Below are 25,208 nucleotides of genomic sequence, written 5' to 3' on the forward strand. Positions count from 1 at the left end.
TCATTACCTCCTCCCAGAGCAGAGAGGAGGGTGCACGCCTGCAGGGGGAATGGAGCGCGTGAACGCTCCTGAGCACAGTGTGGGCGCGCGTCCGAGGAGCAGGAAGCCAGGCAGGGGCGCGCGCCCGACAGAGAGCAGGGGACTGAGCGGGAGCGCGTGCTGGGTGAGTGTGCCGGGGAGCTGAGAGCTGCGGTGAGGACCGAGGCGGGCGCGGCAGCAGTGTGGGAGCCGGGAATGAGTGGGACGGCTGGAGCGGCGGTGAGGGAGCTGGCGAGGACCGCGGCAGCAGCCGCAGCAGGGGCGTGACAGTAGCCCCCTCCCTACGCGCCCCCATCCGCAGACTGGAAAGAAACTTAGTCAACATTCTGGGAGCCTGGATATTCTCCCGAGGCTCCCAGGATCTCTCCTCGGGACCAAAACCCTTCCAATCAACTAGAAAAAAGGTTCTCCCTCTTTGCTTTTTCATGGCTAAAATGTCTTTAACCTCAAACACATCGTCAGCGGAGACAGGTAAAGGAGAATGGGTAGCAGAGGCATGGAACTGATTGAGGATGACAGGTTTTAGAAGGGATACGTGAAAGGAATTAGGGATGCAGAGCGAGGCGGGAAGTCGCAGTTTGTAGGAGACATCGTTGATACGAGCCAAGACCTCAAAGGGTCCAATGTACCGAGGTCCCAGTTTGCGCGAAGGGATCTTTAGGCGAATGTACTTGGAGGATAACCAAACCTTATCACCCGGATGATATAGTGGGGAGTCCAAGCGCCTTTTGTCTGTGTGTCTTTTCACCCTGTCACGAGCTAACTCGAGAGTGGTCTTGGTCTCCTGCCAGATCCTGGAGAAATCCCCAGACAGAAGATCTGCCGCCGGTACACCCGAGATAGGAGGAACCGGTAAAGGTACAACCAGATGTTGCCCGTAGACGACAAAAAAAGGTGACTTGGCAGAAGATTTGCTGACGTGATTGTTATAAGCGAATTCAGCCCACGGGAGTAAGTCGGACGAGTCATTCTGGTGGGCATTAGAAAAATGCCGGAGATAGTTCACCAAATTCTGGTTAGTCCGCTCTGCTTGACCGTTGGACTGTGGGTGGTACGATTAGGAGAAGTCGAGCGTGATGTCCAGAGATCGGCATAGGGCGCTCCAAAATCGAGAGGTGAATTGGACTCCTCTGTCCGAAACAATATGCTGGGGCAGTCCATGGAGACGGAAGATGTGATGGATGAAAACTCTCGCCAAGTCAGGCGCTGAGGGTAATCCAGGGAGAGAGATGAAGTGGGACATCTTGTAGAATCTGTCTACCACCACAAGGATGACGGTGCAGCCTGCAGACTTGGGTAGATCGGTAATAAAATCCATAGCAACATGTTGCCATGGAGTCGAAGGAACGGGAAGCGGATGTAGAAGACCGGAGGGCAGCTGCCTAGGAACCTTGTTTTTGGCACAGGACGGACAGGAGGCGACAAAACTCCGTACATCTTGGAGAAGAGTAGACCACCAGTAGTAGCGGGACACAAGGACAAGCGTCTTCTTAAGGCCGACATGACCTGCAAGTTTGGAGGCATGCCCCCAGCGTAAGACCCGTTTCCGGTCCTTCTCGGGCACAAAAGTCTTACCAGGAGGTGGCGAAACTAACGCGACAGGTGCCACCGTGATGAGCCTGGAAGGATCCAAGATGTGCGTGGGTTCTTCCTCAACATTTGCAGACAGGAAAGACCTGGACAAAGCGTCAGCCTTGAGGTTCTTGTTACCGGGACGGAAGTGCAGGTCAAAATTGAATCGGCCGAAGAACAGGGACCACCTGGCCTGCCGTGGGTTGAGTCTCTGTGCCGATCGAAGGTAAGCTAGGTTCTTATGGTCCGTGTAGATTGTAAACAGATGTACAGCTCCCTCTAATAGGTACCTCCATTCCTCCAGGGCTAACTTGATGGCAAGCAGTTCCCTGTCTCCAATGGAATAGTTCCGTTCCGAAGTGGAGAATGTCTTGGAAAAGAAACCACACGAAACAAGCCGACCGGAGGGGGATTTCTGAGAAAGCACTGCTCCGGCCCCAGTAGCCGAAGCATCAACCTCGAGGACAAAGGGTTTGTTAGCCTCTGGGCGATGGAGCACGGGTGCCGTGGCGAAGGCTTGTTTCAGAGACAAAAAGGCGTTCTCGGCCTCGGATGGCCAAACATGAGGATTAGCTCCCTTGCGGATCAAGGAGGAGATGGGACCAGTCAAGGAGGAAAAATGAGGGATGAACTGCCGGTAATAATTTGCGAAGCCAAGAAACCGCTGAATTGCCTTAATGCCATGGGGACGCGGCCAGTTGAGCACGGCTGACACTTTCTCTGGATCCATGCGTAAGCCTGAGTCGGAGATGATGTAGACTAAGAATGGAAGAGAGGACTGTTCAAAGGCGCACTTCTCCAGCTTAGCATACAGGCGGTTCTCCCTGAGGCGCAACAGTACTTGACGGACATTTCTCCTGTGGGCGGACAGGTCAGGAGAGAAGACGAGGATATCGTCCAGATACACAACCACACAGGAGTACAGAAGGTCTCGAAAAATGTCATTTACAAATTCCTGGAATACTGCGGGAGCGTTGCACAAACCGAAGGGCATGACCAGATATTCGTAGTGCCCATCCCTGGTGTTGAAAGCGGTCTTCCATTCATCTCCGGAGGGAATACGGATGAGATTGTAGGCTCCACGGAGATCTAGCTTGGTAAAGATTCGCGCCCCTCGCAGCCGATCGAATAACTCGGGAATGAGAGGAAGTGGGTACTTGTTCTTGATTGTGATCTCATTAAGACCCCGATAGTCAACACAAGGACGAAGAGATTCATCTTTCTTCTTGACAAAGAAGAAACCTACTCCAGCGGGTGAAGACGACTTCCGGATAAAGCCTCTGGCCAAATTTTCCTGAACGTATTCGGTCATGGCTTTGGGACTCAAGGGGATTCAGAGGATAAATTCCCCCCTGGGGTGGAGTAGAACCTGGAACAAGATCGATCGGGCAGTCATATGGCCGGTGCGGGGGAAGACTCTCTGCCTCCTTCTTGTTGAAGACTTCGGCGAAGGCCCAATAGGCTGAGGGCAGACCGGATGGTCCCGAGGCTGATGGTGAAGTCTTGGGAGGCTGCACAGGAAGGAGGCACTTAGTATGGCAGGACTGACCCCAACGAAGAATGTCCCCAGATCGCCAATCCAGAACAGGTTCATGTGTCCTTAACCAAGGAAGACCTAAAAGCAAGGTATGGGATAATGAAGGCAGTACGAAGAAGGCTATCTTCTCTCGGTGCAAGGCTCCAATTTGTAACTCCACCTCAAGGTAACGGTCTCGCGCAGGGGAGCACCATCGACAGAAGCTAACTGCTGGGGAAACTACAAGGACCTGACAGGTATCCGCAATCTTTCTACCGCCTCGAGTTGGATGAAGTTCCCTGCTGCCCCTGAATCAATATAGGCCACCTCAGAAAAACGTTTGGAACCCAGGATCAACAAAACAGAGAGGGTCAAGGGTAGAGAGGTGTCACTGACACCTAGGGAGGCCTCTCTTACCTGTCCTAGGCGGAGGCGTTTCCCGGCCTTACCGGACAAGAACGCAGGAGATGGGCGGCGCTGCCACAATAGAGGCAAAGGCCGTGCGTGAGTCTCTCCTGGCGACGCTGTTCCGCTGGTTTGAGTCGGTCCACCTGCATGGGCTCCGGTGCAGAAGCCGCGGCGGAAAATCGCGGGCGAGAAGGGCTGCGTGTAGAGGGAACTGAACGAGGAGGTCTTCTCTCCCTGGCGGCTTCGCGGGAGCGCTCCTGGAAACGAAGGTCGATACGAGTTGCCATGGAAATGAGGTCATCCAAAGACGTAGGTGTGTCTCTCCCAGCCAACTCGTCTTTAATTCGAGCAGACAGGCCGCGCCAAAAAGCCCCTACCAGCACCTCGTTGTTCCATCCTAGCTCGGAGGACAACGTACGGAACTGGATAGCGTACTGCCCCACAGAGAGAGCACCTTGGCGGAGATTGAATAAGGACTCGGTGGTTGAGACCAGGCAACCGGGCTCGTCGAAGTCTTTACGGAAAGTCTCCAGGAAGGTTGCAAGCTGAGAGACTGAAGGATCGTCTTGCTCCCACAAAGGATTTACCCTGGCCAGTGCCTCACCCTCTAAGTGGGATACCACAAAGGCTACTTTGGCTCGGTCGGTGGGATATTGCAGGGGCGACAATTCAAAATGGAGCTGGCATTGATTAAGGAACCCCCGACACAGCTTGGGATCTCGGCTGTAGCCCGGGGGTTTGGCCAAACGAGGTAACGGATGCGGTACCGCCGCCTGAACTGGAGCAGCAGCAGCGGTCTGGAGAGCTAGCAGGCGGTTATCCACCGAGGCCATGTAATTCAAAATGAGGGCCTGGGTGTCGTGTTGCTGGGCGAGCTCCTGCTGGAGACCGGTGATCAGAGAGGCACTCCCCGGATCAGAAGCCTGTAACGACGAGAGACGGGACTCCATGGATTTAAGGAATGACATTATCCTCGCCTGATTTTCCCAGAGGAACAAAAGTTCCTTTTGGGTTGGGGTCGGGGTACCAGCGGGATCCATGGCCTGATGATTCTGTGATATTTTAGGAAGAACTCCCAGAGTGGACCCGCTGGACCGTGGCAACGAACCTCCCACGGGCGAGCTGACCAGGTGGACCACCCCCTATACAGGGAGTGTTAGGGGCAGGCCCGCGGGTAACTATCACCACGGCAGCTGGTACCCTGGGAAGGACACAGGAGTCACGACTGGAGGTCGGAGAGGCTGGTGGGGGATCTCCCCAGGACAGGAGCACAGATGGCGGTCAGGACTGGAATGACGGCAAAGCGGCAGGGACCGCACACAGACTGGAAGACAGCACAGGGTGGAGTGGAGCCCCGGAGTACCAGGACCTAGAAGAGAGAACAGCGGAGAGCACGGGTAAGATATAGGCAGGAGAGCGGGAGCTGTAGGCAGAGAAACGAATGGAGGGACGAGGGGCCAGAACCACTAGCTAGGCACAAGTGATCATCAGGCACCGCCAGGAGGAAGAGGCGGCCTGATATAGGGAGTGTGCCTGGAACTTCCGGGTCATGACCTCCTGCCAGAGCAGAGAGAAGAGGAGGGCGCGCACCTGCAGGGGGAATGGAGCACGTGAACGCTCCTGAGCACAGTGTGGGCGCACGTCCGAGGAGCAGGAAGCCAGGCAGGGGAGCGCGCCCGACAGAGAGCAGGGGACTGAGCGGGAGCGCGTGCTGGGTGAGTGCGCCGTGGAGCTGAGAGCTGCGGTGAGGACCGAGGCGGGCGCGGCAGCGGTGTGGGAGCCGGGAGTAAGTGGGACGGCTGGAGCGGCGGTGAGGGAGCCGGCGGGGACTGCGGCAGCAGCAGGGGAGTGACAAACACCATGTAAATCTAACATCAAAGGGAATCTGTCATCAATCTGTCACCAGGTTTTTGCTACCTCATCTGACAGCAGCACAAAAGTAGGAAAAGACAGATTCCAGCGATGTGTCACTTAGTTTACTGTGGGAGATGTGACACAGAGTTCTTAGATACAGCATATACAATAGAAGAGCTGAAAAGCTGCCACGGGCCACACCACAGCTATGTACATTATCTATAGACAGTGAGCTGCTTATCACAGGAGGGGCGGAGTCGAACTTGGTGTCACCTGCTGCTGCAGTCTGAGCAGTGATAAAGTCCTCGTGATAAAACCTTCATTATAAGTAAACAACAGCACACAGCCTCATAAGGGACACATCGATGAGTTACCCATTTTAACCCTACCTCATACTTTCTTCAGATTACATAGCGAAAGCCTGCTAATGGATTTCTTTAAATATATACATGTATTTCCATCCTTTGACAAGTAAAAGAAAACATCTGATAATCCCTGATGAGTTGGTAATAATGGCCTGGTATCAATAGTCATAGCCGCACAAAGTGAACACTCAGCGGGCAGCAAGATTTCTCTCCCTTCAAGAGTCCGGAAGGGAATGATCAAAGCCTTCTTGGTCCGGCTCACGGACCGACCCACTGAATAATGACAAATGTAACGTTTTTTTCTATGCTTTATTCCCCCCATATTTTTTTTTAAGTACTTTACAAAAGTCCTCATTTAAAGGGATTTTTCCTTGTTAAAGGTCACCTTTACAGATTCCTGAGCAAAGAAAAATAGAACTTGGTTCCATGTGATTATGGGCCCTGTAACATGCAGCTATGACTTGTTACCCTTGTCTTCCGTCTCGTACAGTAACAGTCTCACAAGACTCCAGTTCATTCTTCTTCTGTTCATAAAGTTCTAACAGATACCAGTCCGGCTTTATGTTGGCCTCACGCAATTCTAGCATGATCTTCTCCACTTTCTGGAGGCTTCTTGCATTCTTCATGCTCCGTCCTGCAATGTATAGTTTGAACTCTTCTAGTTTAATAAGCTTACAGGTGTCCTCCTCACAAATGTTCTTCACTTCTTTTGATTTGTCCACTTGAGGGAAGAAAACAAGACCAGATGACTTCTCAAGTGTCTCAAGAGGGACCTGAAATTCTGGCAACTGATGCTGAAAGCTGATGGGGACGTTGGGAACAATAAAAGCTCCTTCAGCTAGAGTCTCCTCAGAGGGCTTCCTCCTGGCGAGGATCACCTTGTACAGATGTGTGGGCATGGCTACATCATCACTGCCAATAACCTGAAATAAAAAATGAGCAAGAACATCTTCATTACACCAAAAACATCACAGTGCACCACCACAAATTGCAGTAGGCCTCTGTGCACCTACATGGAGACTTCCACATCGCCCCTCAAACACCCCACCCATCTTCACTATTAAAGTTTAAACTTTAAGGACTTGTAAGATTTGGAAAACGAATATTAAAATGCCATCAAATAGCAAAAGAAGCTGCGGTGGGCATCTCTATACCTGGGGAGCCAACTGGCCCCCAATAATATAAACTTTCAGCCCACTTATTTCACTGTTATCTGACAATTGGGTCCCGGGAAGCGGGGACTGCATTAATGGATAAATAGAAAATCAGCAAATACCTTTATTACAAATTAGATTGTTTAAAAGTGCCACCAACAAGGTGCATTCATTCTCACTAACCTGTCCGTCCAACGCCTAATGTCAGGTCTGTGGCAACAGAAAGGGAACCTGTCACCAGAAGTGTCATAACAGCTAAAACTATGACTTTACTTAGCGTCTGTGCTGCATTCCATAAATGCTTATATACCCCCTGTATACTCCAAAAAAAACCTTTAAAGTTCTCCCGCGTTGTATGGAAATCGGGTCGGTCCTGTCCGATGGCCATGGTTTAGGGCCTCTTGATCCCTCCCTCCCGGCTGCTGCTCGCCGCCCTCTTCCCCGGCTGCTGCTCGCCGCCCTCTTCCCCGGCTGCTGCTCACCGCCCTCTTCCCCGGCTGCTGCTCACCGCCCTCTTCCCCGGCTGCTGCTCACCGCCCTCTTCCCCATCTGCTGCTCGCCTCCCTCTTTCCCGGCTGCTGCTCGCCGCCCTCTTCCCCATCTGCTGCTCGCCGCCCTCTTTCCCGGCTGCTGCTCGCCGCCCTCTTCCCCGGCTGCTGCTCGCCTTCCTCCTCCCCGGCTGCTGCTCGCCGCCCTCATCCCCGGCTGCTGCTCGCCGCCCTCATCCCCGGCTGCTGCTCGCCGCCCTCATCCCCGGCTGCTGCTCGCCGCCCTCATCCCCGGCTGCTGCTCGCCGCCCTCATCCCCGGCTGCTGCTCGCCGCCCTCCGTCCCGGCGGCTGCTCGCCGTCCTCCGCCCCGGCGGCTGCTCGCCGCCCTCCGCCCCGGCGGCTGCTCACTACCCTCTTCCTCGGCTGCTTCTCACCACCCTCCTCCTTCAACTGACATGGATGATGCCTCACATCAAGATTTCGCCAGGCAATGTGGATGCATCAAGGAGTCACCTACGTCAATTAAAGGAGAGCAGCGAGCAGGAGCCAGGGGGAGGGATGGGGAGACCTGAAACCACGGTTCCAACCTCTATAGTGCCCACAGAATGATAATGAAATGGGGCAGCCCACTAGAAAAAAATTTGATGCAAAGTTACAAAGCACCAGAATTTTATAGTGCTCACAGAATTATAATAATGACATTGAGCAGCCTACTGAAAAAAAAAGTGGAAGCCAAGTTACAGAGTATCAAAATTGTGTATTCTAATAAAGGAAGCTCCAGACTCTATAGTGCTGACAGACTGATAATGAACTGGAGTATCCCACTGGAAAAAAAAGAAGCCAAGTAAGAGTGTCAGAAGGGTGTACTCTAGTAAGGGAAAAAAGGAAGTTCCAGACTCTATAGTGCTGGCAAAATAATAATGACCTGAAACTGACCATTGAAAACAGAGTGGTAACCAAAATACAAAGCATTCGCTTTGGAACAGTTCCAGCTAGACTGGTACAGTTAGGTCCATATATATTTGGACAGAGACAAAATTTTTTTTAATTTTGGTTCTAGACATTACCACAATGAATTTTAAACAAAACAATTCAGATGCAGTTGAAGTTCAGACTTTCAGCTTTCATTTGAGGGTATCCATATTAAATTGGATGAAGGGTTTAGGAGTTTCAGCTCCTTAACATGTGCCACCCTGTTTTTAAAGGGACCAAAAATAATTGGACAATTGACTCCAAGGCTATTTCATGGACAGGTGTGGGCAATCCCTTCGTTATATCATACTCAATTAAGCAGATAAAAGGCCTGGAGTTGATTTGAGGTGTGGTGCTTGCATTTGGAAGGTTTTGCTGTGAAGGAAACATGCAGTCAAAGGAGCTCTCCATGCAGGTGAAACACGCCATCCTTAAGCTGCAAAAACAGAAAAGAAAACATCTGAGAAATTGCTACAACATTAGGAGTGGCAAAATCTACAGTTTGGTACATCCTGAGAAAGAAAGAAAGCACTGGTGAACTCATCAATGCAAAAAGACCTGGGTGCCCACGGAAGACAACAGTGGTGGATGATCGCAGAATAATCTACATGGTGAAGAGAAACCCCTTCACAACAGCCAACCAAGTGAACAACACTCTCCAGGAGGTAGGCGTATCAATATCCAAATCTACCATAAAGAGAAGACTGCATGAAAGTCAATACAGAGGGTTCACTGCACGTCGCAAGCCACTCATAAGCATCAAGAATCAAAAGGCTAGACTGGACTTTGCTAAAAAAACATCTAAAAAATCCAGCACAGTTCTGGAAGAATATTCTTTGGACAGATGAAACCAAGATCAACCTCTACCAGAATGATGGAAAGAAAAAAGTATGGTGAAGGCGAGGTACAGCTCATGATCCAAAGCATACCACATCATCTGTAAAACATGGCGGGGGCAGTGTGATGGCTTGGGCATGCATGGCTGCCAGTGGCACTGGGTCACTAGTGTTTATTGATGATGTGACACAGAACAGAAGCAGCCGAATGAATTCTGAGGTATTCAGAGCCATACTGTGTGCTCCAGCCAAATGCAGCCAAACTGGTAGGTCGTCGTTTCATACTACAGATGGACAATGACCCAAAACAAAAAAGCCAAAGCAACCTAGAAGTTTATTAAAGCAAAGAAGTGGAATATTCTTGAATGGCCAAGTCAGTCACCTGATCTCAACCCAATTGAGCATGCATTTCACTTGTTAAAGACTAAACTTCAGACAGAAAGGCCCACAAACAAACAGCAACTGAAAACCACCGCAGTGAAGGCCTGACAGAGCATCAAAAAGGAGGAAACACAGCGTCTGGTGATGTCCATGAGTTCAAGACTTCAGGCAGTCATTACCAACAAAGGGTTTTCAACCAAGTACCAGAAATGAACATTTTATTTACAATTATTTAATCTGTCCAATTACTTTTGGTCCCTTTAAAAACAGGGTGGCACATGTTAAGGAGCTGAAACTCCTAAACCCTTCATCCAATTTGAATGTGGATACCCTCAAATGAAAGCTGAAAGTCTGAACTTCAACTGCTTCTGAATTGTTTTGTTTAAAATTTATTGTGGTAATGTCTAGAACCAAAATTAGAAAAATGTTGTCTCTGTCCAAATATATATGGACCTAACTGTATTTGCACTAACAGCAGTGATGAGGGCAGCAGGTCCAAGCATTTACCCTGGTTTTGGATATTATACCAAGTAAGCCCCCCCAGATTACGATTACGGCTGATTGCTGGCACAAAACACACATAGGTGCAAAAACGACAAAGAATATTTGCCCAGAATCACCCATGATGCCAATGATCATGCCATGGAGGTGTTGCAAACCTGCCATTCGCTGCCCCACGAAGCCTTTTATTGCATATTATGCCCATAGCTCCTCATTTAAATTCTGAATTTATAATTTATCAAATTAGAATCTCACCCTGGTTACTGAGCAAACAGGTAGCTCTTAATGAGAATGTGCGGTGTCTTTCACCCTGAACTAAGAAATTTAGTGGATCGGAGGCTGCCGATAAGAGGAACTTCATTTCACGACTGAACGCTTCTCAACACAATCAGGCAGGAGCAGAAAGCAAAGATCGCCAGACTGAAGGAGGCTCATTGTTTTCTAGAACACGGCGGCCGACCGGTCATCTCTGAAGTCACTACATGAACATGTGGTGGTAAACAGCGGCTCACCTGATAAGTGACACTTTTCTTGCCGTCCTCATTCTGCACGGGTAACAGCAGGGGGCGCTCACAATCCAGACATCATCGAATCGCTGTGTCAGGTCTCGACAATACATTTCAAACCTGGATAAAGATTTCAAGCAATGAGAAAAATGAGCCGCCATTACTCCATTGTAGGACTGATCTCATTACACTACACATGCAATGGCCTGGCTGATGACTGTCCCCGGAGAACATGTCCGCCTCAAGCCGCCTTCGGTTATGTCATTCTTTGCAGATATTTCTACATATCTGTATCTGAAGCTCCAGATACTGTTCTCCTAGACCTGTGAATAGGAAATTTACCTAGTTACATAGTAATCCAGAAGCAGAGGGGTGTCACCATACAAATAGATGCCATCCAGGACAGAGTATGAAATCACCGTGAATAATGACATTGATGAGATGGGGTATTCCCATCCCATAAAGTGATGGCATGTTACTTTATGATCGGTGGAGGTCTGACCTATGGGCCCCTCACCGATCCTGAAAATGTTGTACTCTCTACAGAGTGACGCCAGAGGGGAACTACAGCTCAGCGGTATACCACCACCTTCCTCAGCGCCTGTGCTGCATTACAGAAAGTTGTATACTATGTCCTGACTCCCCCTTATATCTCCAAAAAAAACTACTGAAGTGCTCCAGCAAGGTATACAAATTAGGACGGTCCGGTCCCAGGGGTGTCATTACAGCGGGGCCTGTCCCTCCTCTCCCCTGCTAAAAGCCGTCTTCCAGCTTTGATTGATGTGGATGACGTGTCCTGTGTCATCCACATAGCTGAATGAAATCTCGCGCCTGAGCAGGGACATTGCCGGATCGCACAAACGCACTTTCCTCTTCTCTACTGCAGGCCGAGCCTAAAACCTAACTGCGCATGCGCCGGTACATGTCTTTCCAGCTCCTGCTTACCAAAACCATTTTGCCAATATTGTTTTCTGGGCAAAATGGTTCCGGTAAGAAGGAGCCAGAAAGGAAGGAAGGCTGTAGAAGGCGCCATGTCTCGTCATATCTTTGTGTTTGTGACATTGAAGGCTCAATGTGGGTTCAAACTGCAGTGGTCCAGGAAAGACCACGATATGTTAAAAGGATTGTCCATTACTGAACAGCCTCTCATTAAGTGCTAAAGGACACCAGATTTAAAAAAAATAAAAAATATATTTCTATATATTTACACACACTTGTCGGATGGAGGTTATTCCAGCAGTTTTTAATCGCTGGTATAACCCGAGTCTTTTGATAGAGGACACTGGTGTCACAGGAGCGTTGCAGACTGCCACACCGATCAGCTGCAGCCTTCAGTCAGGTGAAGCCATTTTGTCTGATGCCACGATGAAGGCTGGAGCCGATTGTCATGTCACATAACCTCTGGAAGACAGCTCCAAAAATCACTGAGATGTGGAGTCCGGGTGGTAAGGAGGTGATTTTTGCTATTGACAACCCCTTTAATCTTTGAACATGAGGCAGGACTGCATCTGCATTTCAGATTGTAAAGTAAATCCCTGTTGACCATGGACCTTACGGATTCCAGAAGCCGGCGTTGTTTTTATAGTTTTGGGGGACAATGTTTGACAGGTAAAATGTTTCAGCCATGGCCTCCTGTGGACGTAAAAGGGAACTGATGTAAATAGTCAAAATAGTAAGGGTCTGTGCACACGCTGCAGAGTTGTCGCTTTTTTTCTGCACAGATTTGTCATAAAGTGAATGAGAATCCTGAAGTCTCATGCACTTATTGCTTATTTGTTTTTGTTTTTTTAATTCTTTTATTGAACCAAAGGCAGGGTATACAGTATGCAAACCGACAGCAATGAAAATATCATGTAACACACATTCATATCACAGAGCAACAATGTCAAGCAGCGTGTGTATACCAACTGTGCATTGAATAAAACATACTGTCAATTGCCTTATATTAGACTGTGTATTATTATTCAAATAATAAAGCCTGCCTACTTCTAAAACATTACTACTACAACAAAACAACTATTTGCAGCCTGTGTCTATATATTTAGCTCTTTATCATGCGATATCTCCGTCCTACAACGTGAGGTGAGAAGAGTTCCACCTCTCCCATATCTTCTCAAATTTACCGGGGCACCCTCTGCTTTGGTAAAGCGTACGCTCATATGGGATAATCGAGTTCACCAGTTCTATCCAGGCCCTAAGGGAGGGATCCGAACCCCCCATCCCCCGCAGTGCCAACACCTTCCGTGCCATGAACAATGTCTCCCTTAAGAAAATCCCCGTATAATGTCCCCATGTCTCATCATCCCACACCCCAAACAGACAAACCAATGGCTCAAGGGGAACAGGAATCTGTGCCAGGGAGGTTAATAATGACGTCACCTCTTTCCAGTAGTGTACTATAATCGGACATTGCCAAATCATGTGGATAAAATCTGCAACGGATGCATGGCATCTCAGACACTCCGAAGATTGGAAACGGCCCATCTTAAAAAGTCGAGTCGGAGTCAAATATGATTGGCTTATGATATAAAGTTGTATCATTCTATTGTTAATTGACGGAGACACCTTAATTGGTGACTCCAGAATTTCCTCCCACTCCTCCCCCCCCCCCCCCGTGTGTCAGGGATGAGCCTTTCCCATTTCCCCCTAACCAAGCATACGGCAGATTCCGTCCCCACCGATAGCATGTGTGTGTACAGAGAGGAGATGAGACCCTGTGGACCCTGTGATTTAAGAATGCCTATCAAGGGTAGAGACGAGATGGCACCATTCATATCGACATATCTCATGTGCGATTGAAGGGCCAATCTTAATTGCAAATATCGGAAGAATTGTGACCTCAGGACATTGCACTTAGCTTGTAATTGTTCAAAAGATAATAGTGTACCGCATTCATATATATCCCCTATCGTAGAGACACTGCACTGAGGCCAGAATTCAGCAGATGGGTGGGCCAGCAGTGTCGGAAAATAACTGTTATTCCATAAGGGCATTCCAGCTATGATGTCACTAAATCCAACCACCCTCTTAATCTGTCTCCAAACTAGTCTTGCCAGACGAAGCATGGGTAGCAGACGTGGGACTTTTACTTTTTCCATCTCCAAGAACCCTAGCGGGCAATCAGAACGTGCGGCATGAAGCAAATGGCTCTCAGAATTAGGAAGATGATTACCAGGCATCCACTTATTTATAGCTCTTGCCTGTCCCGCCAGATAATATAAAAAAAATCCGGTAGCACCACCCCCCCCCCTTTTTTGGCCTTTGTACGGTGGTTAGCTTAAGTTTTGGCCTAGTTTTCACCCATATGAAAGATGTAATTTGGGAATTTAAGTTAGTGAAAAAAGACTTAGGCACCACCACAGCACTATGTTGGAGAAAATAGCTGATCTTAGGGAGTAGTATCATTTTAATTAGATTAATGCGTCCAGCTACAGACAGCGGGAGTTTACTCCAAATCGCAAATTTGACTTTAACCATCTCTAATAATGGATATATATTAAGTTGTAGATCAAGTGTGCTAGATTGAGAAATATGAACACCCAAATATTTAAAATGTGGTACAATAGGCAACAAGGAGAGATTCTCGAGTCGCGGCATCGGGGCATGAGAAAGAGGCATCAGAGAAGACTTCTCCCAATTTATATACAGGCTGGAATATCTACTGAATTAATTTATAGTGGCAATCACCCCCGTCAACATCTCCTCCACTCTATCCATAAATATTATCATATCATCGGCATATAGGCCTATGGTATCCACCCGATCTGCTATCTCTATACCCATAATATTAGAAATTCTCATGCGAATTGCCAAAGCCTCTATTGCAAGAGCAAAGAGGGCCGGGGAAAGGGGACACCCCTTACGAGTCCCCATGTGCAAAGAAAAAGACTCGGAAATGGAACCATTTACAATGACACGGGCTTTAGCTTTCATATATAATGTATTAACCCATTTTAAAAATCTATTTCCAAAACCGTATTTCTGCAAGCATGCGTTGAGGAAAGGCCACTCAAGGGAATCAAAGGCCTTGGCCGCATCCAACGATGCCAATGCCCATCTATTGTCCGGCATCAGGGAGCTATATTGAACCACTGATTGAACCCGTCTAATATTAATGGAGGTGCTCTTCCCAGGCATAAAGCCGGTCTGGTCAGGATGTACAAGTTCCAAAATAATTGAATTTAGCCTAGTTGCCAAGATCTTCGTAAAAATTTTGTAATCCACATTTACTAAAGATATGGGGCGATAAGATCCACAGTCCAGAGGGTCCTTCCCTTCCTTCTTAAGCACTATTATATTAGCCTCATAGAAGGACTCCGGCATGACCCCCCCCCCCAATCTCCTGGAACACCGACAACAAAAGTGGCGCTAAAATCTCCCGATATTTCCTGTACAGCTCAATAGCAAACCCATCCGGCCCAGGGGCTTTCCTAGAGGCCATATCCCTCATGGCATCTTCTATCTCTTCCAGAGTGAACTCAGCGTCCATAAAGGCCCGCTGAGAGGCACTTAGCGTGGGAAACGTTATATCTGATAGTCTAGACACCCCTGGTTACCAATGAAAATTTTTTGAACTGTACAGTGAGCTATAATAATCATGGAAACATCCCATTATTTCTTCCGTCGAGGACACCACTGTACCATCTGAGCTGCGGATCTGTAATATTGTGTTAGTTGTATTGTGCTGCCGCACCAAATAGGCCAGAAATTTGCTAGACTGGTTCCCTAGCTCAAAGTAGGACTGGCAAGTAAAAAATAATTTACGTTTGGACTTGGAGTCCATATGTTGAGTGTATAATCTTTGGGCAGTTAGCCATTCCACTCTATTACCACTAGTTTGATTAGATATGTAAGCAGCCTCTGAATCCTTCAATCGTTGCTCTATTTCATCATCCTCCCCCGACGTCACCCGTTTGATGCAGGAGATTGTCGAAGATAGGCAGCCCCTCAAGTACGCCTTAAGGGTGTCCCAAAATAAATTAACATTCCAGGGTTCGGGGTGGGAGGACACGAAAACATGTAATTGGTCAATTGTTCTGTCAGGTGACTTGATCAATTTCAGCCAGAAAGGGTTTAATTTCCATGTTATCCTACCACCCGGCGGGCCAAACCTGAGCTTAAGAATGATTGGGCTATGGTCTGAAATCCCTCTACTTCCATGTTCAATACTATCCACCCACATCGCCAGACCACTAGATCCAAAAATGTAATCTATACGAGATAAGGAACGCCTAGTGGAAGAATGGCAAGTATACTCTCTTGTTTCTGGGTGACGTGTCCTCCATAGGTCCAACCATCCACTACCTTCTATAAACTGTGATAATTGGGATGTAGTTACTGCCGGGGTCCCACCCTGTGTCCCGTCATCCAGTCTCAATCTATCGAGGCAATTATTCATAACCAAATTAAAATCCCCCATACAAATAACATCTGCGTCTGGATAGTTTAAAGCAAAACAATGCTTTTTGGAGAATCGCCGTACCAGCTGGAGGGGGATTATAAACACACAGAACAACATATTTCCTAGAATTGATCAGTGCATACACAAATATGAAGCGCCCTTCAGAGTCTCTCCGGGCCTCCCATCTAACGTCTTTGTGTATTAATAATGAGACCCCCCTAAAGTAACTGGTGTGAAATGCGTGTATAGACCATTGAACCCATGGTTTTTGTACACTCCGAGCAGTATCCCTGGTCAAGTGGGTCTCGACCACAGCCACAATATGAGGGTGATAGTGCCTAATTTGTGAAAATACTTTAATCTTTTTCCTGGGGGCTTTGATACCCCTCACATTCCACGTCATGCAGATTAATTCAGATCCCATCTCCACTTATCTGGGTATGTTGCGTATCGGTTCCTAAGTAGAACTCAGAGACATCACACAAATAATAGGATTTCCATTGGCTGCAACCTCTACCTAAGTAACACTGAAAGCTAAAACTAAAGCTTTTGGAAAAAAGACAAAATATAACCCTAGTAACATAGGAGCAAAGTCCCGCTCCTCTATCAAAAAACAAACAAGGGGATACCATCACTGAACACAGTGTCCGGTATTGTAGATCTCTGGGTGTCCGCCAGGAGAGCTCCGATTAAGCCCGCAATCAGAGGATCCAGATGAAAATAGGTACTCTAGGACTCCTTTGCAGGGGACCCTCTATGGGACCGCAGCCACTCGGCAGCCTCCGCCGGATCCGTGAAAAACACGGAGGAACCCCCGTGGACAACCCGAAGCCAAGCTGGATAAATCATGGAATATATAATGTTCCTTTCCCTGAGCCGCTTCTTGATGTCGATAAATTGCGCACGCTGCTTCTGGAGTTCCACGGAGAAATCTGGGAAGATTCAAATCACGGCGTCGTTGAACTTGATGGGGCTCTTTTGTCGTGCAAGGAGCAGAATGGTGTCTCTATCCTTACAGTTGAGGAGACGCACCAGGAAGGGTCTAGGCGGGGCCCCCGGAGGTAGAGGTTTGGTGGGAACTCTGTGGGCTCTCTCAACAGCGAACACCGAGGAGAATTCATCTCCCAGAGAAGTCTTAAGCCAGCCTTCTAGGAATTGCTCAGGGTGTTGACCTTCAGAGCGTTCAGGCAGACAGATGACACGGATGTTGTTCCGATGCATTCTGTTTTCTAGGTCATCTGCCTTTTGCCTCCAGGCGTTCATAGATCCCGCTACCTTAGTTAGCTTAGCCTCCATAGGTGTAATGGTGTCTTCCACCTGGGACACTCTTGTCTCCACCTCCGTGATGCGCCCCCTCATGGCCTGCATATCGTGACGGAGTCTCCCCAACCTCAGTGTAGACATCCTCTATTTTCTCCGTCAGGGATGTCCTGGTGAGGGAGATAGCCTGCATCAGCTGTTCAGATGCCTGTTTAAGGGTCATTTCTTCCTGTTCAATCTCCTCTCCACCCTCTGAGGGACGATTTTTACGTTGAGATTGTGAGGTGTTCCGTAAATAGCGTGCGCTCTCAGAGGGGTCAGGTCTGACAAATTCCTTCAATTTTTCTGCTGCCGTCGAACCCCTAGACCGATTCATGTTTAAGAACCACGAAGTATCCCAGTGTAGCTGAAATTATACAGTCCAGAAATCCTCCTGTTGCGCTTATATGTATATAACAGGGGTTACGTTTATTAGTTATAGCCTGGGAGCAGAGTTCATGTAGACAAAAATAGAATGTCACCAAGGCTCCTATGGCAGGGGGGAGGGATACCTACTCCCAGAGAGATAGCAGCAATGGGAGGGGGAGCAGATTCCCCCACTGTAATGGCACCAGCAGGCCAGCGATGCAGAGTAGAGAGAGGACATTATGCAGGACCCATCTTTCAGGGCACTCACCGCACTCCTCTCAGATCCTTTAGGATACAGGTCGCTGCCCCTGCGACGCTGCAACACTGGAGACTGGACACCGCGCTCCTACTGGCAGAGCGCGCGTCCTATATGGCCGCCGCTCCCTGCGGGCCCCGCCGTCCACTCCCGTCTTCCAAGGCTCCCCCGCTCACCACGTCCTCTTTTAACTTTCCAGCTGACTTCTTTACTGCACCAGCAGCGGTGCAGCAGTGGGGGCCGACGCGCAGCTCACAGCAGCCGAACCGCTCGCCCAAGATGGCCGCCGCCTCGTGGAGGAACAGCCGCCCACTCCAGCTCCTCCAGCCGCTCACACACCGGCCGCTCACCGTCCTCCTGCGGGGGACCAGGGGGGATCCCGGTATCCAGAGGGGGCCAGGCAGCCCCGAATATGCCGTTAAAAAGGGTCCTAGCATGCAGGATTATACAGGATGGTGAGGAGCTCTCCCGTCCAGCGTCCTCTCTCCCTCACTCCATAGCCACGTCCCCCCTTATTGCTTATTTGTGACTTGCAGATTTCACTCATATTAATGAGTGGGAAAAATCTGCACCAAAAAAAAACATTTAAAAAATGGGGCAAAAACGCATGTATTAGGCTAGTTTCACACTTGCTTTTTTTTGCAGCGCGTTTTTCCCGCAAAAAAACGCATTGAAAAAACGCATACAAAAGCATACAACTGCTGCGTTTTTTTCAAGCATTTTTATGAGCATGCATGAAAAAAACGCAGCGTTTTTATGCGTTTGTATGCGTTTTTAGTGCGTTTTTACCGCGTTTGCGTTTTTTTCCAACATTAGGTGGCCCCTCACACTAACCCAAACCATGACTTTACTAACCCTAACCCTGACCCTAACCCTAACCCTGACCCTAACCCTGACCCTAACCCTTAACCAAATCATACTTAACCCTAACCCAAACCCTAAACCCTAACTAACCCTAACCCTGACCCTAACCCTGACCCTAACCCTTAACCAAATCATACTTAACCCTAACCCAAACCCTAAACCCTAACTAACCCTAACCCTAACCCTGACCCTAACCCTAACCCTTAACAAAACCATACTTAACCCTAACCCTGACCCTAACCCTAACCCTGACCATAACCCTAACCCTAACCCTGACCCTAACCCTGACCCTAACCCTTAACCAAACCATACTTAACCCTAATCCTGACCCTAACCCTGACCCTAACCCTGACCCTAACCCTGACCCTAACCCTTAACCAAATCATACTTAACCCTAACCCAAACCCTAAACCCTAACTAACCCTAACCCTGACCCTGACCCTAACCCTAACCCTGACCCTAACCCTTAACAAAACCATACTTAACCCTAACCCTGACCCTAACCCTGACCATAACCCTAACCCTAACCCTGACCCTAACCCTAACCCTGACCCTAACCCTTAACCAAACCATACTTAACCCTAACCCTGACCCAAACCCCAACCCTGACCCTGACCCTAACCCTAAACCCCCTTAACTAACCCTAACTCTAACTCAAACCCCTAAATTCCATGGTTAAAAAAAAAAAGCGCATATGCAAAAAAACGCATACATGAGCATGCCAGTGCGCACATATGTGCATCCATAGGCTATAATGGCCATTTTTAGCGCAAAACGTGCGCATATGTGCGCATGCGCTTTTTTGCAGGGCCAAAAAATGCAACATGCTGCGTCTGGAAAATACCAACGCACACCCCAAAAAAACGCAGCGCATGAAAATCGCATACATGCGCTTACAAGCGCGCAGGTATGTGCACCCATGTTAAATATAGGGGAAAAAACGCATGCGCACATATGCGTTTTTTTCCAGCGCTAAAAAACGCAAATGTGAAACCAGCCTTACACGCTGTTTTTCGTGCCAAGAGATGCCGAAATGGTACAGAAATTTCTGCACCAAACATTTAACGGCTGCACACACCATAATGCTTTATGACAAGTCAAAGTAATGAACTTTATATTCCATATTCTTATGTAAATACAAAAAGAAAAGAAAAAAGACTAATTTTTATAGATTTTCTTCTTCAGATAAGCAGAAAACAGATTCTTACTGTAGAATATTTACTGTCCCCCGCTGGCGCCATGTGACCCCGGGACCACCCGCTACGTAAATAGTCTTCATTGCTGGCACTAAATAATTGCGGAATGTTTGGATCCGGTTTAAATCGACAGTGTTTCCGGTCAGCAACGCCTAAGGAAAAGATAAAAAAGAAAAACATGTTCTAAAACCTAGACAAACAAAATAAAGCACAACACCCCCTGAATTGGGGGGCAACTATATTTATACTGAGCCGTCCAGCTGTTTACAGTCCCAAGAGGGGCCTTTCCATTGGCAGCTGTATACGACCATTAGGGCTCGCTCCCACTGGCGATTAAAGAATAATAATAATCAGATTGCATTCGTACCAATTTAATCCTATATTTCATTATCTATCAGTGGCGGGTTTTTGCCAGCGCTGATTGGATTGCAATCGGACAGGAAAAAAAATGGCAGCATGCTGTGATTGCGCGCCAAGTTCGGATCTCACGCACACATACAAGTCTATAGGAGAGTGTGTAACATCGCACTGCACTCGGATAACAGATGATCATTTCCACTGTGGATTTGGTCACTAATCCACAACAAAACGTGTAATGAATCCACAGAAGGAACCAGCATTTGTTGATCGTGGATTCCACCCTGCTCCGTTACTAAGCATTATTGAATAGGGTGAAATCCACAATCAAAATCTGTACATGAAGGAGCACGCTGCAGATCTGACGTCGGCACCATGCTTTCATTTTTTTGCAATGTGTGATTGAGACTTTCAAGTCTTCTAGACTGCTGCAGACTAAACCACAATTCCGCAAAGTGTGAACTTGGCCTCAGGACATGCCGCAGCCTCACTTAAAGAGGACCTGTCACCTGTGTGTGGCTGCACGTACGATGTAAGAAAAGAGAGAGCAGCCACAGACCGACGGTTTTACAAATCATAACTCATTAAGAAAGACGTCCAGCAGTGTCCCTAATGACAGGCTAAAGGTCCGGACTGTCTAGAAAAAAAATCAGGTCCGAACTTCTGGGTTGTGGGATCTGGACATACAGAGCGAGATCCAACAACCCTCCGTGGCCGCCGTGACAGTAAAGTGCGAGGCCGATGATCTACACCAGAGCGGATACATCATTTACTGAGAGGCGAGGTAACCGCTCTAATGATGTTACCGACTGGTAACTGCTACGTACCGGACGGGGCGACACTGGTTTGGCTCCAACGTGAGATTTCATGACACCTCACGAGGTCTCACACTGAGGGAATCTGAATGCCACGATCTAACAACATGCAAGTTTGAACCTGAATTTTGCTAGAAAGTCGGGTCTTTTAGGTTGGTATTAGCAACACTTTTTTATTTCATTTTTGCCCATAGGTTGTTTAAAAAAAAAAATTAAAAATCACCAGTCGGAGGCTGCCCGCTGTTCTCTTAAATAAAAAAGGGCGACCTGAGACTGGTGGCAGGCGCTCTGTAATGTGACCGCTCTAGACAAATGTCTAATGCTACAGTTTTCCCAACACTGAAGTCAGTTAGTGAAAACGGAGTTAACTCAGAAACAAATAGAAGAGGTTTGAAAACTTTTTTTTACTGCATGGGAATAAACATTAAGGCTATGTGCCCACGTTGCGTGTTAAACCGCACACAGAAAACCGGACTCCTTCCCAGAAATCGCGCGTTTTTTCCGTGTGATTTCACCGCGATTTTGATCGCGATTTTCATGTGCGATATTCAAGCACTTTCCAAGCGATTTGAAGCATCACTTGAAAAGTGATTGACAGGTTGGTAACATTCGTCAAACATAGTGTTTGACAAGTGTGAGCAGCTTTTTAATATTGAGGCCGCCAATGTTAAAATGCTGAAAAAAATAAAAAATCGGGGTATATTTACCTTCCGACGTCCCGCGCTGCATTCTCGGCCTAAGCGTTCCCAGTAATGCCTTGCGAGACCTGTGATGACATAGTCTCGCGTTGCTATAGCGATCTCGCGAGACCACGTCATTACAGGGCCTTGCCGCAAGGCATTACTGGGAACGCTTAGGCCGGGAATGCAGCGCGGGACGTCGGAAGGTAAATATACCCCGATTTTTTATTTTTTATTCTTTTTTTTACAGGGGTATGGTACCCAGGGCCTGGAGGACAGTCTCCTCTCCTCCACACCGTGGGTACCAACCGCAAATGAGACGCTTCACTTCGCGCATGGTGGGCATAGCCACATGCGGGAAGTAAGCGATTCTCATGCATTCCTATGGGTGTGGAATCGCGGCAATTCTTTGCGATTCCGCACAAAAGAATGAGCATGCTGCGATTTTTTCCGCGATGCGATTTCGCCGTGGAAAAAAGCGCAGCATTAGCACAGCATGTGCGGAATGCCATAGGAATGCATGGGGGCGTCATGTACACGATTTTTAAATGTTTTCGCAGTGTTTTCGCGCCGAAAATCGCTACGTGGACACACAGCCTAAGAATTCACTACAACGTTGTCTGGCCTAAGTGGTGAATTGTCAGAAAAAATACTAAATACATCAAAAATGAGATGTGTAAGAGTGCCACTAAAAATGGATAACTGTGATCCTGACATATTGTTAGACCTCTGGGAATCCAGTGCTGAATAAAGGGGGCTGTCCCACTCTCTGTCTTCAGGAGGGCACAGCTCCCGGTGAGCATGAAGTCAGAAAATAGGAACGGCACTGAGCGCCCGATACATTGTGACAGATGAGACGAGCCGCATGTTTCCACCGCTCACTGGAACGGAGCGCTCAGCTGCTGTTACAGGAGGCGGCTCTGTCTCATTATTATGCTTTACATTATATAGCGCCAGTAATTCCACAGCACTTTACAGATCTTGCCTTCACTGTCCCCATTGGGACTCACAATCTAAATTCCCTATCAGTATGTCTTTGGAGTGTGGAAGGAAACCGGAAAACCCAGAGGAAACCAACGCAAACACGGGGAGAACATACAAACTCCTTGCAGATGTTGTCCTCGGTGGGATTTGAACCCAGGACCCCAAAGCTGCAAAGTAAAGGTGCTAACCACTGAGCCACCGTACAGTGCTAACCACTGAGCCACTTTGTTGCCCATTGTGCTTCTTACTAAGAGACCAGCCGAGGTAATGGAATTAATTCCCTTTTTACTCACCAACTATTTTCTCTTTTGTAAGATGCTCAATGACCCAACGTGGGGTCTTCTTTGCTTGATCATAAGATAAAGCATGACCGATATATTGCCTGACCTCCTCTCCACTCTGCGGGAATCCAGACTCCTCCAATGGAGACTTCTGTATGGGTTCTGGGGGGAAAAAAAGAGTTAATATTAACATTATATCTGGTTCAGTAGGATCAACCCTCCTAAGCCATCTAGATGGCCACGCAAGTAAATAAAAAAAAAAATGAATAAAATGATAACGTGACATCTTCAATCTGATCTTATTACCTAGAAATCTACACTTGTCTTCATATGTAAATGAACGGTTAAGATCTACGGGCCGGACATAGATCTCCCTGAGAATCTGCCTCCAGAGACTTTTTTTAATGAAAGGAGGTGTTACCAGTGTAGATCAGGAGAGCTGACTGTCAGTCATTACATGTCTCACACCAGCAATGCCGCATTTCATTTAAAGTTGTCCACTGCTAGGACAACCCCTTGTCATACCCCACGCTTTGCCCCAATAAGATAAAAAAGCCTATACTCACATCCCGTGCCTGCGCTGCTCCCACGGTGTCAGCACGCGCTCTCTGCAGGGCTCTCATGCGGTTTGACACTGGCACACAATCAGCGCTGGCATCACTGTCCCCACCCTTCATATGAATCGAACATGAAGAGGAAGTCGGAGATCAGCCGCAGCCCGGACTTACTCTTCATGTACAACTCGTATGAAGGCGCGGACAGTGACGCCAGCGCTGATTGGGCACCGGAGACACGTGTCACATCGTACAAGAGCCCCAGGACCGCGCGTACCGGCCCCGCGGGAACAACGATGGCACAAGGGGCGAGGATAAGCTTTATGTAATCTCTGTAATCATTCTGCACCAAAATACTATCTGTGCCAACTGTTGGCGGCATAAACTTAAAATGAAGGAAACAATGGTGTAAATTGCTGCTGTTTCACAATACAACTCAGCCTGCAGAAAAAACACCAAATATCAGAGCTACAGACAAAAAAAGAAAAAAAATGTATAAAAAACAGAACAGAAGAGATGCTGAGCAGTGATGAGCGTGTTGAGGTGTTATCTGGGCATGCTGGAGCGCTAACAGTGACTTCGGTGTGCTGAATATGTTCTAGTCCTTGCGGCTGCATGTCTCGTGACAGCGGTGACACATGTAAGGGTATGTTCCCACGGTCAGTGGACGCTGTGTACATCCGCAGCCTCCAGATGTTACAGCACAGTGGAGGGGGTGTCATCATATCCCACGCCCACTATGCGGGCAGACGCCTCCGGCTTCCATGTGTCTCCACAGGATAAATCTCACCCGTACAATGTAATGGGAGCCGTGATCCCGCACGGTTCAGTGATCACATGTGGAATCAGCGGCGTTCAGAAGCCGGCAGCGCTGTGGATGGAGCGGACATGTGCTGCCAATACTGACCGTGGGAACATCCCCTGAGGAGTGACTGACAATCCCTGCATGTGCCGCTGCTGTCAGCCACGAGACATGCAGCCGCGGGGACCAGAACACAGTATTCGAGCACGCCGGGCACTATGAGCACTCGAGCATGCCCAGATAACACTTTATCCGGCCCCGCTCACTCATCACTGATTCCACGGTGTGGACGTTGCGCTTTTTTACTTCTCTCCTATAAACCGACACAGAACAGACCCCAGACAGACCCCATAACGATCCATGGCCCCTGTGCTCCGTCCTGACAGGAGGGGGCGCTGCAGTAAGGCAGGGGGTGAGAGGGGAGCTCGTACTGACGTCACTGAGAGCAGGGACCCGGATGCAGGCCGCAGCACACGCGTCTATGACAGGGCCTCCCTCCACAGGGGTAACGGCGCACACTCTCCGCCAGGGGGCGGCTTTCTCACCTCGCTCGGCTCTTTTTCGCTCGTATAAGTACAGCGCGGCTAAGCAGGACGATGTGCTCAGTGTAGCCCCCAGCACGAAACCCCCCAGAAAGCGGCGGCTTATAATCCTGTAGGAAATATGTCCTGACATCTTCAAGTAGTTGTAAAAGACGAATGAACCGGAGCCGCCACCTGCTGGCCGGGAACAGTACAGCACTCGATTTACAGTAGA

At 48.4% G+C, this 25,208-nt stretch overlaps 1 pseudogene; it reads right to left on the reverse strand.

The window, feature by feature from the left end:
* Positions 1-5,489: 5,489 nt before the first annotated feature.
* On the reverse strand, positions 5,490-25,208 carry LOC141095512 (nuclease EXOG, mitochondrial-like; annotated as a pseudogene).

The sequence above is a fragment of the Dendrobates tinctorius genome, unplaced genomic scaffold, assembly GCF_039654945.1.
Source record: "Dendrobates tinctorius isolate UK_male_01 unplaced genomic scaffold, ASM3965494v1 ptg000070l, whole genome shotgun sequence".
Taxonomy (NCBI): Eukaryota; Metazoa; Chordata; class Amphibia; order Anura; family Dendrobatidae; genus Dendrobates; species Dendrobates tinctorius.